Raw genomic sequence first — 13,914 nt, forward strand, 5'->3', positions numbered from 1 at the left:
GTCTCTTTGACAGCCATCCTGTCCACTTTCCTGATCTCTAGGGTGGCTTCTGGCCTTCCACTTTCCATGTCATCCTTGTCTCATGCTCACTCTTTCCATAGTAATTCACAGACAAGGGAAGCTGGCTAGAGGTCGCTTGGCCGAGATTTACAGGGCAAGGGATTGTTGACCTTGAAAGGAAAGCCTCTGATGAGTCAGGGCAGATTGTGTGTGGTGGGGGAGGTGGCAGGTGGGGTGGTGGTGGAAGGGGGGGTGGTTGGGCCGAGTAGAGGGTGGAACAGGACCAAGGCTCAGGCAAGGTGCCCTTGATGCCTTCTTTGATTGTGTACTGGTGGTTGAGAGTGAAGCCAGGTAACCAGTGGCTCTGAGGAGACAGTAGTCTTGTAGTGAGCAAGGGAGGGGGCGGTAGGGTGGGTCGCCTGAGGTGGTTCAGTCAGTGTGTGGAATATGTGAAGAGAGGAGAGGAGGGGAGGGGAGGGGAGAGGGGGGAGAGGGGGAGGAGGAGAGGAGGAGGGGGGAGGGGGAGAGAAGAGGGAGAGAGAGAGAGAGAGAGAGAGAGAGAGAGAGAGAGAGAGAGAGAGAGAGAGATAGATATTGAGATTGTTCTGCTCTATCATTCTCGGCCTTCTTCCTTTGAGATACGGTCTCTCACTGACCCTGGAGCTCACTGGTTTTCTTCTAGACTGTCTGCTCACCTGGCTCCAGCCTTCTTACTGATGCCACCCTCTTCCCCATCTTCACTTAGGTGCTGGTGTTATGTGTGCACTTAGCTTTTACCTAGGTGCTAGGATCCCAGCTCAAGTCCTCACACTGAGGCGGCTCCCCGCTGCATTATCTGTGTATATATTTATGTGTGGAAATTTACACTGACAAAATTGTTGTGGGCTGAGGTTTAAGAACAACATGGACATCTTTTTGTTCCATGTGGTCCGTAGGCTAAGGGGAGTCTGATCACAGGAAGTTCCATACCTCCTGGGCAGTGCCTGGAGTTAAATACCTATACCGCAAGTGTATTAAGCAGATGCCTTAAGTCAGTGGTTCTCAACCTGTGGGTTGCTACCCCTGGGGTGATGTCAGAGGACCCTTTCACAGAGGTCATCTAAGACCATCTGAAAACACAGATATTTACAATTCATAGCAGTAGCAAAATTACAGTTATGAAGTAGCAATGAAAATAAAATAAATTTTATGGTTGGGGGTCATCAGTACATGAGGAACTAACTGTATTAAAGGGTCTCAGCATTAGGGAGGTTGAGAACCACTGCCTTAAGTGAATGCATGTACTAGCAGGAAGGGTCACAGAGCATGGTGAAGGAGGCATTTGGCCACGTGTAGTTGACTGTCTTTATATTTAATTGAATATCATTTCCTGGGTAGAGATGTAAACACATTCACTGTCCTTGGGCATTTCAGATGCTTTGGGAGTTTCGTATTTTAGTTCTTTGTATAGGTCTGTAGTCTGTGCTCGGGTGCAGGGGGATTGGCCAAGAGGGTTGAGAATTCTACTCTGCCAGAATACAGAAAACTGGTAAGGGTTTTGTGATCTAATCAAATCTGAGCATAAAGCCAGTCCTTGGAAGACACTGGGTGTGGTGGCCTCGCAGATGCAGGAAACCTGAAAAGGAGCCAGGGAGGGACTATTGTTTCCAAGGGATGGGGGATTCCCTAAAGCCCAACTGAGATGCTGTTGCTAGGAGGAAGAGGAACTGTGCTGGGCATGGAGCTGCATTGGGGAATGTCATAGAGCCCCCTGCAGAATGGGAGATGTAACAGACCAGGCCAGATTGTGTCCAGGATGCTAACCACCTTTGTACCATGTCTCAGGTGAGTCCACTAGAACTTCTTCAGGCAGGAAACACAGTACCTCATCCTTAGGAATGCCACAGATGTAGCCTGACTGCATTCCTGAACTTACTGTCAGTGCACACAAGGAAACCTCCCTGAGTTCTGCCCCAAGTGGGTGGGTGAGTTCAGGGCACAGGAATTTCATCACCTGGGAGCCAGGAGCCCTGCTTTGCTGTCAGCAAGACAAAGGAGACTCTTAGCCACCAACCTGATGTGGTCCCTATGTCCTTTTTATGTGGCATGTAAACAAAGGCTATTTGCAGTGTTTTTCATTGATTTTCTTAGTTACAAGTTACTACACTTATTACTGTATGCTCATGCCAAATAAAATAAAATAAAAGATAAAGGTGGAGGTGGTAATGGTAATAAGCCTTCAGACTCAGCTTAGGTCAAGCCAAGCTGACTGTGTAGCAGATCCATGGGTGTCTTTCTGCAGGTTCTCACATCATACCCACCTTAAAGCTTCAGTGGGCATCACTCTGAAACTTGATGGTTCCACTTCCCTTGAGTTTACATGGCTGCTTAAGTTTAAGATCTCAGGAACAAAGATATACCACCTGTGCTCATGCAAACAACCCTACTTAAACTCAGTCGGTCACAATAAATAAATGAATGAATGAGTGAACGAGAGAGACCTGAAAGTAGGTTGTCTTCTGACCTCCACACAAGGAAGTGGATGTTCTCAAAAAGAAAGAGGGAGGAAGGCCTAAGAATTAGAGAGCTGCAGACAGATTGGGTTGTCAGATTGGCCTGAAAGCCATGGGGTTGGGGGTGGGTGCTGGGGGTTAGGGGTGCCTCAACACTGCCTTGTTTTTGGTTCTGCATTTGCTAAACAGGATTTTCTTCTTGTGTCTGTCTTGTGACATTTCTGTCATCTACTTCTAGCTTAGAAATGTCTTTTATTTTTTTTTCAAGACATGGTTTCTCTGTGTAACAGCCTTGGCTGTCCTGGAACTCTCTTTGTAGACCAAGCTGGCCTTGAACTCACAGAGCTCCGCCTCTCTCTGCTTCCTGAGTTCTGGGATTAAAGGTGTGTGCCACCACCCTCAACTTGGAAATATCTTATTTAATACAACTTAAAACTCATCTAAAAGAAGGGAGATGTATATGCAAGATATATATATATCTTTCAGGTATATGTGGTACTGGGATAGACTCAGAGGCTCGTGTGAGCTAGACAAGCATGCTTATTACTACTGAGCTGTTTCTGTAGTTCTGGATAGCTAGATTTTGAAGCCTATTGGTGAGTTCCTGAGGGTCAACCTCCCAGCTTGAAAAGGAAATCATTGTGTAAACTTCAGGAAAGGTGGTGCATCCTGCTAGAGATAAATTTGGTCTAGATCCTTCATCATTCTCCTGATTTTCTTTTTTCCTCTCCAAAGAATACTACATATTTAAGTATATATCTGTGATTACTATATTCAATGTTCTTACATGCTTTATAAAGCAGGACTCAAATGATCTGCAAATTATTTCATTTTTACTTGCCGAATAATTGTCCTTTGCATTCATTTGTATTGATGTTCTATGTAGCAACAGAACTAACTGTGTGTGTGCGCGCGCGCGCGTGCGCATGTGCACATGAACACACGTGTTTTTATGGGGATTTATAAAGAATGTGCTCATGCATTTATGGAGGTAAGTTCTCATGTGCACTGTGGCTCAGGAGAGCCAGTAAAGCAATTCCAGCCTGAAAGTGGGCAGGCTGCAATCTCCTTACTGTTTTTGTTCTGCTCAGACCTTCAGCTAATTTGATGAGGCCTACCCACACTGGAGAGGACAATCTGAAATCGGCTGGTGAAAATGTTGGTCTTAGGGGGTTTGGAGAGATGGCTCAGAGGTTAAGAGCACCGACTGCTCTTCCAGAGGTCCTGAGTTCAATTCCCAGCAACCACATGGTGGCTCACAACTATCTGTAATGAGATCTGGCGCCCTCTTCTGTATACATAATAAATAAATAAATCTTTAAAAAAATAAAAGTCAGCTGGTCTGCAAAGCAGATAGCTTGTTCCTCATGGCTGCCTTGCATTGATGGTAGGTGGGGAAGGAAGGAAAAGAAGCCGTACGCTTATTGCTTAATGACACCCCCACCCCTCTTTCTCTCTGTTTTTTGTTTTGTTTTGTTTGTTTGTTTTTGTTTTTTGTTTTTTGAGACAGGGTTTCTCTGTGTAGCTTTGGTACCTGTCCTAGATCTCACTCTGTAGACCAGGCTGGCCTCGAACTCACAGAGATTCTCTGTGCCTCTGCCTCCAAGTGTGTGCCACCACCACCTGGCCCTTGTTTTGTTTTGTTTTTGAGACAGAGTTTCTCTGTATAATAGCCCTAGCTGTCCTGGAACTCACTTGGTAGCCCAGGCTGGCGTGGAACTCACAGAGATGTGCCTGCCTCTGCCTCCCAAGTGCTGGGATCAAAGGTGTGCGCCACCACATCTGGCTACTTAATGAGCTCTCAGTTGGAAGCTCTGAGCTGCTCCCTGCCATCACCGGCAGAACTCTCTCCTACTCTGTGTTGGAGTGTCAGGCAGCATGTGGACAAAGAGCATCAGGAAAAGCTCCTTACTGAGATGGTGACAGGAGCAGGCGCCTTCTCTGTCATTTGGAAATAGGTGGAATGCAAATAAAAATCATATCCAGTTAATAGATGAGTTTGTCTGCAGTTAGTTGTGTTTTTATTTTTTTGCTCTTTTGGGAACCCACCACCCAGCTCCCAAATAAATCACACAAGGAGGCTTATTATTAGTTATAAATGCCCAGCCTTAGCGTAGCTTGTTTCTAGCCAGCTTTTCTTAAATTATCCTGTCTACCTTTTGTCTTTGGGCTTTCCCTTTTCTTACTTCTGTATATTTTACTTTCACTCTTACTCCATGGCTGGCTGTGTAGCTGGTGGCTGGCTCCTAATGTCCTCCTTCTCTTCTCACTCCTAGATCCCCCCTTCCACCCCTCCCAGACTTTTCTTACTATTTTATTCTCTTTGCCTGCCAGCCCCACCTATCCTTTCTCCTGCCTTGCTCTTTATTAGACCATCAGGTGTTTTAGACAGGCAAAGTAACACAGCTTCACGGAGTTAAACAAATGCAACATATCTTATATTAATATTCCACAACATTTGTCAGTTATGATGCCTGTTATCTGGCATTCACAGGAAAGTGCTGTGTGTGAGTTGCATGTGGTGGCTTATATCTGTAATCCTGGCACTTGGGATGCTGAGGCAGGAAGATTGCTTCAAGTTCAGAGCCAACCTCGGAAACTGAAACAGAAGTGCTGTAGGTGGAGGACAAAGGTCTTGGGTCCTTGGTGGAATTGGCTATATGCCATTCACTGGTGGAGCCATTAGTGGGTAGGAGTGGCATTTTTGTTGCTGTGATAAAACACCATGACCAAGGCAACATACAGAAGAGTTTGTTTTGGCTTACTGCTCCAGAGGGTTGGAGTCCATAGTGGCAGGGCAGAGGGAGCAGGTGGGCATGGATGTTGAGAGCTCATATCTTGAGCCATATGCACAAAGCAGAAAGAGTAAACTGGAAATGGCGTGAGTCTTTAAACTCTTGTAAGTGACATACTTCCTTCAAGGCTGAGTCTTCTAGACCTCCCCATATATCCCAACTAACTGGAGGTCAAGTGTTCAAACGCCAGTGTGTGCGGGACATGTCTCATTCAGATCACTACAGTGGGCAAGATGGAGGACAGACAAAAACAGGTAGGTATGCAATTTGGAGTGAGGAAGGTTTGGTCCTCTGCTGGTGGTGCTGTTTGGGGAGATTCTAGAAACTTTAGGACATAGCGCCTAGTGGGAGGAATTATGTCACAAAGGACATGTCCTTGGGGGCTTTATCTTGCCCTGTCCCTTTCTTGTTTCTTTGCTTCCAAGCTACCATAAGGTGAACAGCTTTGCCCTGTCCTCCGCCCCCCAAATCATGATGCCCTGTCTTTCCACAGACCCAGAAACAGAGCCAAAAGGCTGGATTTTTGGAATTATGATCTGAAAATCTTTTCTTCCTGATATCTCTCAAGAGAAATGTAGTGTCTGTGATGAGAAGCTGACTAATGCACATTTCATCTTCTTGGAACCTGGGAAGTCGGAGAGGCTGGTCTCTGTGAATCTGCTTGGGAGTCCACACTAGTAATGTGTTTGCTTGAGTTCCAGGGCAGTGGTCGGCAGTTCTGTTAAAGGTGTCTGTCCTGACCTTGGCCACAGAGTCACCTTAAATCTAGAATGAATTCAGTTCTCACATACTGTTGACCACTTCAGAGTCCAGGTGCATGCTTCTGTTTCTAGAAGCTATCCTACTTCACATATAGGAAGGTGCTTTGTGAGAAACCCATCCAAGGCTACTTAATTCAAAGCATGACTGAATTCCTGACCAGCTTGAAGCAGCTGGTAGGCTTAGTGGTTCTGAGCATGGTCTCTAGGTTAGAAAGACCAGAGGTAAAGTACTGCTTGAGTGCTCCTATCTCTCCCACGTGGAGCTGTGGGTGCAGGGTTCCCAGTGTGTGGTTATGGTCATAGTTCATCTTCCCCTAGTTAAAAGGTAGGTATGGAGGCACACTGCTGTGATCCCAGCTCTCCAGAGGCAGGAAGGAGGGTTGTCTATAAATTCAACATAGGGAGTTCTAGGAAAGGCAGAGCTACATATGGGACCCCGTCTGAGGAAAGAAACAAAAACCAAAAACCAAACAAAAAACAAGAACAAACTATTACTACTAAAAAACAAAACCCCTAAAACAAGCCTTTGTTTTTTTTTTTTTTTTTTTTTTTTTTGTTTGTTTGTTTGAGACAGGGATTCTCTGTGTCACTCTGTAGACCAGGCTGGCCTGGAACTCACAGAATTGTGTCTGCCTCCTCTGCTGGGCTAAAAGGTGTGGCTCTAAAACAAGCTTTTGATAGACCAGATGGCATGTGGTAGTTTGAGGTAGCAGCTCCCTTTCTGTTTTCAGCTTAGTGTTAGCTCGACAGCCCTCTGAAACGGTGGTGAGAATGCAGAGCACTGTTGTAGGGACAGGCTGGAGCAGAGCACTGTGGACAGACTGGGGAGGGGGGGGGCGGGGGAGATGCAGGGAGCCGCCTGGGGTGCTGCTTGACCAGCGCCTGCAGACCCTGAAGAGTGGACCTCATGCTTTGGAAGCCACTTGCTGTCCTTCTCATTAATTACTGGTCACATGGAGTTGTTGATCACTTTGTATGATTATGAGCTTACCGAGGGACCTCCTTCATTTCAAGGTCCTTACTTTGAGATTTTAATAGATTGTTTTGGGGCTAGAGACACTGTGGCCAGTAGGTGGTCATCACTAACCATGCTGAGCCTGTCAGTCTGCTGTCATACTGTTCATCTTATTTATTCACGAAAATCTCCTCACATCTACCCCTGCATGGAATTCCTTCATGTTGTTGAGATTAGGGAACCTTCCAGCAGTCTGGCCCCATGCCTGCTTGTGTGCCACATGTGAAGTTGCATGCTGGTCTGTGGTGCCTCTGCTTTGGCTGTAGCTGAGGGTCTTACCTTACCTAGGGTTTATGCTTTTCCAGAAGGGGTCATAAAATTTCACAGTTGGCTTTTTGGAGTAAATGGTGTGGAATGACCTTGTTCTTTTCCCAGTGAAGTGTAACACAATCAGGAAAGCCTGCTGTGGTGACAAGCCTCCCTCTGGAGCAGGGGTTTCAGAAAGGCAGGCTTCAGTTGGTGGCAACTTGTCATCTGGAATGGTGGATGTTATAAAACCCTGTGGGTAGGGGCTGGCTTGCGGGCTTTGAAGTGTAGTGGTCCTAGCTCCTCTGCCCAGCAATAAGGTCGGCCTTTGACTTGGCCTCAATGATGTCTGTTCAGTTGGAGGACTCAGAAAGGAACCTACCTACTCTTCTTTTCTAAAGCCAGTAAATGCATGTTGTAAAATACAAATGCAGTTGTTCAGAAGAAAATCACCTTAGCACCTCAATGTACATTTCCCATGTCTTTACAGTCACACATACAGACATGGTTTAAAAAGTTATTTCATGTTGTTATTTTGTATGTGTGCACATGGAGGTCAGAGGACAACTTGCAGGAATCAGTTCTCACATTCCATCATGTGAATCTTGGGAATTGAACTCAAGTCAGCAGGCTTGGTGGCAAGTGTTCTTTACCTGTTGAACCTACTCTCTGAACCCAAAATGTCTTTATTAGTAAGATCTCTTGAAAGATAGGAAGTATTGGAAGGCACCAGGTCCCGTCTCCTGTGTCCTTAGTGGGTAAAATAAAGTTGGCTGCTTCCTTGCCTTTGCTAAAAGGCACTAGCCAGTACAGTTGGGAGCTCTGCTGATGCCCAGCTCTCCCTCAGAGGTGGCTGCTGAAGGTGACCTCCTCAGCTTAGAGTCACTTTTCTGGGGAGTTGTCCACCTTTCTTCCTCACTCCCTAGGCTAGCTAGGCCCCGTTAGGTCCCTAGATACAGTGCTTGTCACTCTGTGTGGCCCTCTTGGTATTCGTCCATCTACCCTACCAGACTTGAAGCTGCTTGAGAACAGGAATAGTGAACTCGTAGCCTGTAACTCTCGGGACACAGAGTCAGTGGAGTGTTAGCTCTCCCTCACTGGGACTGTTCGTAAAAACTGCCAGTTTGATAGGTTCTAGAATCACCTGAAAGACAAACCTCAGGGCATGCATTAGAGGGGATATCTAGATTTTGATATTGAGGTGGGAAGACCCCCTTTGAAGTGTGGGTGCCACTATAGCATGGGCTGGAGTTCTGGACGGAATAAAAGAGAAAATGAGCTGAGCACTAGCTAGTAGTATTCAACTCTCTGCTTCCTGACCGGGTGTGCAATGTGACTAGCCGTCTCATGCCTTCCTGCCATGGTGGATTGTACCAGAATCCTTCCTTAAGTTGCCTTTAACTTATATAATCACTATAACAACTACCTACTTACTGTAAAGAGGAAAGGGTGCTTTTGGCTTACAAGTTTGGAGATTTCGGTGCACAGCTGACTGCCCCTTGCTTTTGGGCTTGTGTTGAGGTGGTACCTCATGGTGGGAGTATAGTGGAGCATACTAGATACCTGATGGCTGGGATTCAAAAGAGAGAAAGAGACCTGGGCCCCACAGTTCCTTTTGAGAACATGTGCCGCTCCCCCCAAGTTTCTGCAAGCCCTCAGTGACAAAGTGAGGACTGTCTTTAACATGTGGTCTTTAGGGACCTTAACAGCCAAACTATAGCAGAGGGTGGAATTAAAATATAAGTAAATGGGTGAAAATCATACCAGTAAAGCATTCACGCAACATGGCCTACTTTTAGTCCTGAAAATGTCCCCAAACTCATTGTACCTTACTCAGCATTTGTTTTTTTTGTGTGTGTTTGTTTTTGAACTTAAGCTCTTCATTCTTGGATTGTGTTCCATTTTCTATATAGTGCCTGAAGAATGCATACACTATTCCCAGGGTAATAGGCAGTGTGACATCTTAACCCTCCCAAAAGACATTTTTACCTCCAAGATGTTAGTTTAGAAATGCAGATGTTGGGCCAAGATGATAGCTCATTTGCAAAATCCTTGCTTGGCAAGCTGAGAGCCTGAATTTCATCCCAGAACCCATGTGAAAAAGGTGGATGTGGTGGCTGGCATGTGCTTGTTTCTCATTGCTGGTGAGGTGGAGACAGGCAGCTCTCTGGGGTTCACTGACCACTTAACCTAGCCTATTAGGCAAGCTCCAGGCTAGTGAGAGATGGTGTCTCAAAAAAAAAAAAAAAGTAAGCATTGCTGGTCCATGGTGGTGGTCCATGGTGGTGCACGCCTTTAATCCCAGCACTAGGGAGACAGAGGCAGGCGGATCAGAGTTTGAGGCCAGCCTTGTCTACCAAGCAAGTTTCAGGACAGCCAGAACTATATTACACAGAGAAACCCTGTCTTGAACATATGTGCATGTATGCACACACACAACACCCATAAAACTTAAGTATTGCTTCTCTTGATGGCACTGGGGGTTTTATAAGCTATGTATGGGGTAGGGGCAACATGTTCTTTCACATTGGTGCTTTGAAACTCTCTTTAGTTGGGCTTTCAGCTTTAATGAGTTTGGTGTTGCTGCTTCCTTTTTCTACCTGTGTTTGGACAACTGCCAGAAAAGCAAAGAAGCTTATGTAAGAGATTTTACCTTTTTAAAAAACTTTGCCAAAGATAGTCCAGCTTTGTTCTGGTGCATTTTCTAATAGAGGCTGTTAGCAATTTGGCATAGATGTCGGAGGTATAAAGCCAGATGATTCATTTATATCTTGGTTCCTGAAAAATAAGGAAGACTAGCATTAAGATTTGAAATTAGCCACTACCCTCCTCTCTCCAAATGATCTAATACCACATGACTTTACTTAGTAATATAGTAAGTTTCTGAAATTGAATATCTATGTGGTATTTGAAGACAGGAACAAATCACTTTGTTGCTTGCCTAGTAGCCATTGAACCTGTTGCTGAATTCTACCACAAAAGGCACTCTTGTGACACTGTGGAGCAGCTGAGTGATACTGACTGGAAATCAGAATCATTGGCCTGTGATAGTCAGCCAGTCACTTTAAGGTTTGAAAATGTTTATTCCTGACTCCAGCATCTTGCATTGCAGTTCCTGGTCAGTGTTGTCCAGTGTGCTGCATAGTGGCCCTGGGTGGGACGTTCCGCTACTGCAGTTGTGCTCCCCCCCTCATGGCAGAAGCCACGCAGGAGCCCACAAAGAGCCTCCTGCTTTCTCACAGTCTTATGCTATTAGGAGTCTGTTCTCTGTGTCTGTTGAAAGGCAGACACCAGTGTTGAGGCAGGAGGGGATCCCAAGTTGGAGTCCAGTTTGGGCTGTGCGGCTAGATTATGTTTCAGCAACGGAAACTCCTCTTTAAAAACTGTAGAGGAGCGTTTGCCGAGGAGCCAGGGAGTGTGCGAAGGGCACAAGGAACTTGAGGCTGCTGCAGAGTGCTCTGTCGGTGCCACTGAGTGATGCACTGGGTGAAGGGAAAGAAGGCAGGAGGAGGGAAAGGAAGGAGAGACCATGGTCTCTAGAGCAGTGCTTCTCCACCTGCCTTGTGCTGCAAGGCACACCCTTTATTTAATCCAGTTCCTCAGGTTGTGCTGACCCCAACCACACACTTACTCCATTGCTACCTCATACTGTAATTCTGCTGCTGTTATAAATCGTAATGTAGATATTCTTGGAGGTAGAGGTTTGCCGAAGGAGTCACGACTCACAGGTTAAAAACTGTTCTAGAACAGCTTATCTTGGTGCCTCTGCTGGGGCGGCTGGCTTGATCTAGTCTTCTTTCTGCAGATGTGGTGATTGGAATGCTGCTAAGTAAGGCCCTGTAGTCAGAGGGCTCTTAAGGGACTCCCACTGCCAGCTGAGCTGCCTGGCTTTGTGTGTTGGCCTTGCTGAGTTCAGGGACCCAGATGTATGGGAGGTGTGAAGCCGGTGAAGGCTGGACACCAGGTGTCCTTGCCTCCCTCCTCCTGCCTGAGTGAGAACTTCTGTTGGTGTGGTCTTTTCTGAGGTTTTCTGTGAAGAGGTTTCCAGTCCAAGATTTCAGCAAGAGATCTCTAACTGATTTGTACACGGTGAGACTAGGTGACTTTTGAATGACATGCTCAAGTGAATAGTGACATCAAGACACTGACAAATAACCGAATGTTCACATGTGTCATTTTCCCTTGCAAGGTATCATTTCGTCAGTCACATAATTTCACTTTACCACATTCTTCCTCTTGGCTCATATTTTAAGGTAGAAACTGTCCTAAAGTGACCCTTTCCAGCCACTGCCACTAAAACACAGTGTCCTAGCTGGCTGTGTGGAAGGGGTAGAACTTACCTGGGAAGGAAGCATGGGGAGGCAGTTTTCCCACTGTTATGATATACACGTGCTGGCGGGTGAGAGACAGATGCCATGCAGACAGGGCTCAGTGAAGAGTTTTATTTGGTTGGGGAAGAGAGAGGGGTGAGAGAAAGAGGGAAAGAGAGAGCTAGAGGGGGGCGGGGTGAGGGGTTCATGGGAAGAAAGTGAAGCGAGAGAAGAGGGGAAATGGGTGGAGTTATTCCTTAAAAATAAGCTTTTATGTCAGGGCTTAGGGTGGCCAAGGGCGGGATCAGAATATTCACACCCGCCTGCTGAGCCATCTTGCCTATAATTTAAAAAATCTTTATTGGCAAATAATGTGTATATAAAAGTGTCCAGACATGAGTGTGCATGGATTTTCATGTGCATAGTATGTATAGAATAAGTTCAAGAACAAGAAAACAGGCCTGGGTCTGTGTCTGTGTGAGGCCCTGGTTCTAGCTCAAGTCCTGAACTCAGAAGCCCTCTGTAGCTTCTGCTCCTTTCCACTTCCTTGGGCGATCCCGACAGCCCAGCTTGGTGGGCTCCCCTCTTTGTGCAGGGGCTCATGGCTGTGCAGTCTTGCACACACACTGTACCCAAAATTTTAGCATTCTTTTTCCTTTTTCCTTTCAGTTGTTTGTCAGAGTAGAAGAAATGGAGTGGCTTTTGCTTTTTACTCTGCTCACCTTGCATATTTGTGTACCCTCCTGCTTAGGAGACAATTACCTCATACCTGTCCCCTCCCCTCCCTCCTCTCCCCTCCCCTCCCCTCCTGTCCCCTCCCCTCCCCTCCCCTGCCTCTGGTTCCCCATTGTCTTCCACTAACAAGCTACTTTGCATTGGAGAGTGCAGCATAAGAGTCAATGTGGAGACACTAAGGTTAGCCCACCCACGGAAACAAACCACGGGGACACAGGCCACTTTATACCTGCCCCTGAGATACGGAGAGCATGCCTTTTTTCTGTCCTAAGTAACAGGACCCTAAAGACAAGGCGAGGCTGTCTTGTAGGTTAGTTGGGGAGCACACACTTTGGTTTGGAGGAGCAGCATGAATTTATAGCCAGATCTCCTTTCTCTGGTTTTCAGGGAATGCTGAGATTCCTGGGGTCACTTTCTGAAAAGAGAACTGTTCTGTGATGGCCCAGGCAGGCAGGAGCCAGCCGCAGTCAGAACCTGGTGCTTGGACTGTGAATGCAGCAGTGTGAGGAATGACCTTATCTCAGCAGCCAACAGGAAATGATGAAATGTGCTGGGAGAATTCGGCTGGGAGAGGGAGGTCAGACCTACCAGCAGGGTCGGAAGGAGGCAGGTACTGAGCAGATCTGCAAAGTTAGGCGGCTGCCGCTGGCGTCTGACAGAAACGTGAGTGCTCTTTAAGGTAGACCTGTCTGAAAGTAGAATTGCTATACTTTTTTTTTTGTTTGTTTGTTTGTCTGTGTGGTTAACAGCAGACTCACCTTGTAAGTAAGCCTGCCTAGTTTGAGAGGTTCTTGACGGAAGTGTTCAGCCAGTTCCACATTAACCAGCATGGAATGTTTTGTCCTGCATGCCCTGAGAAACTGACAGTGAGTGCTCAATTCTCCTGTGCTAGATTTTGACCGGAACAAAAAATGAATACTGCTTTATCATCTTTGACTCTGGCTTGGAAACATGTACGCGTGGCTCCTTTCCCAATAATCCCTTTGAACTGCTTCAGCATGGTTTCCTCCAGCTTGCATACCTCTAGTGGAATTTTTTTTAACTGCCTACCTAAATGAGTTACCTGAGTTAACTGTTACTGGAGGGCTCTTCTTTCCCGACTTTCAGGTTTATTATGTATGCTGCTTTCGTTCTTAAAAGCCGGAGCTAATCTATAGGCACAGAGAGAAAAGCCAGCAAATGAGCTTTTCCAGTTGACTGTAATTGCTGAGAGGGCTCCCCGAATTAGCATTCCGCCGCTCTGGCCTGAGTCAGCTCTTTCCTCAGTTCTCAGACCCCGTGTCCTGTCTCCAGTGCTAGAAACTTTATGTTCTTATCGGATAGCAGATGTTCGAGTTTAAAAACTCAGCAACCTCATACACATTTAAAATTATTTCTTATCTCAAAAGTCATATTCTGGAACTGAGAAATTATGACTCCCTCCTCCCTTTATTTTTGTAGTACTGTAATTGTAATTAAAAGCTAAAACAAACCCCCAAACCCTGCTGCTTAAGTGACCCTCCCTCCATGGCTTACTCTTACTGGATTTCCTAGGCCGTGGACATTGGACCAGGCAGTGGC

At 46.2% G+C, this 13,914-nt stretch overlaps 1 protein-coding gene across 6 annotated transcripts in view; it reads left to right on the forward strand.

Annotated features, from left to right (window-relative positions):
• The window catches only part of Pacsin2 (protein kinase C and casein kinase substrate in neurons 2), a 103,902-nt gene that overhangs the window by 21,766 nt on the left and 68,222 nt on the right, over nt 1–13,914 (forward strand). Inside the window, exon 2 of one of the 6 annotated variants that reach the window (XM_028856732.2) lies at nt 12,742–13,017. The exons of the other annotated variants lie outside the window; for them this stretch is intronic. The gene's annotated coding sequence lies outside the window, so the exon portion shown is untranslated. The remainder of the gene's footprint in view (nt 1–12,741; nt 13,018–13,914) is intronic. 6 annotated transcript variants of the gene reach the window in all.

Source organism: Peromyscus leucopus, chromosome 20 (assembly GCF_004664715.2).
Source record: "Peromyscus leucopus breed LL Stock chromosome 20, UCI_PerLeu_2.1, whole genome shotgun sequence".
NCBI classification, from domain to species: domain Eukaryota; kingdom Metazoa; phylum Chordata; class Mammalia; order Rodentia; family Cricetidae; genus Peromyscus; species Peromyscus leucopus.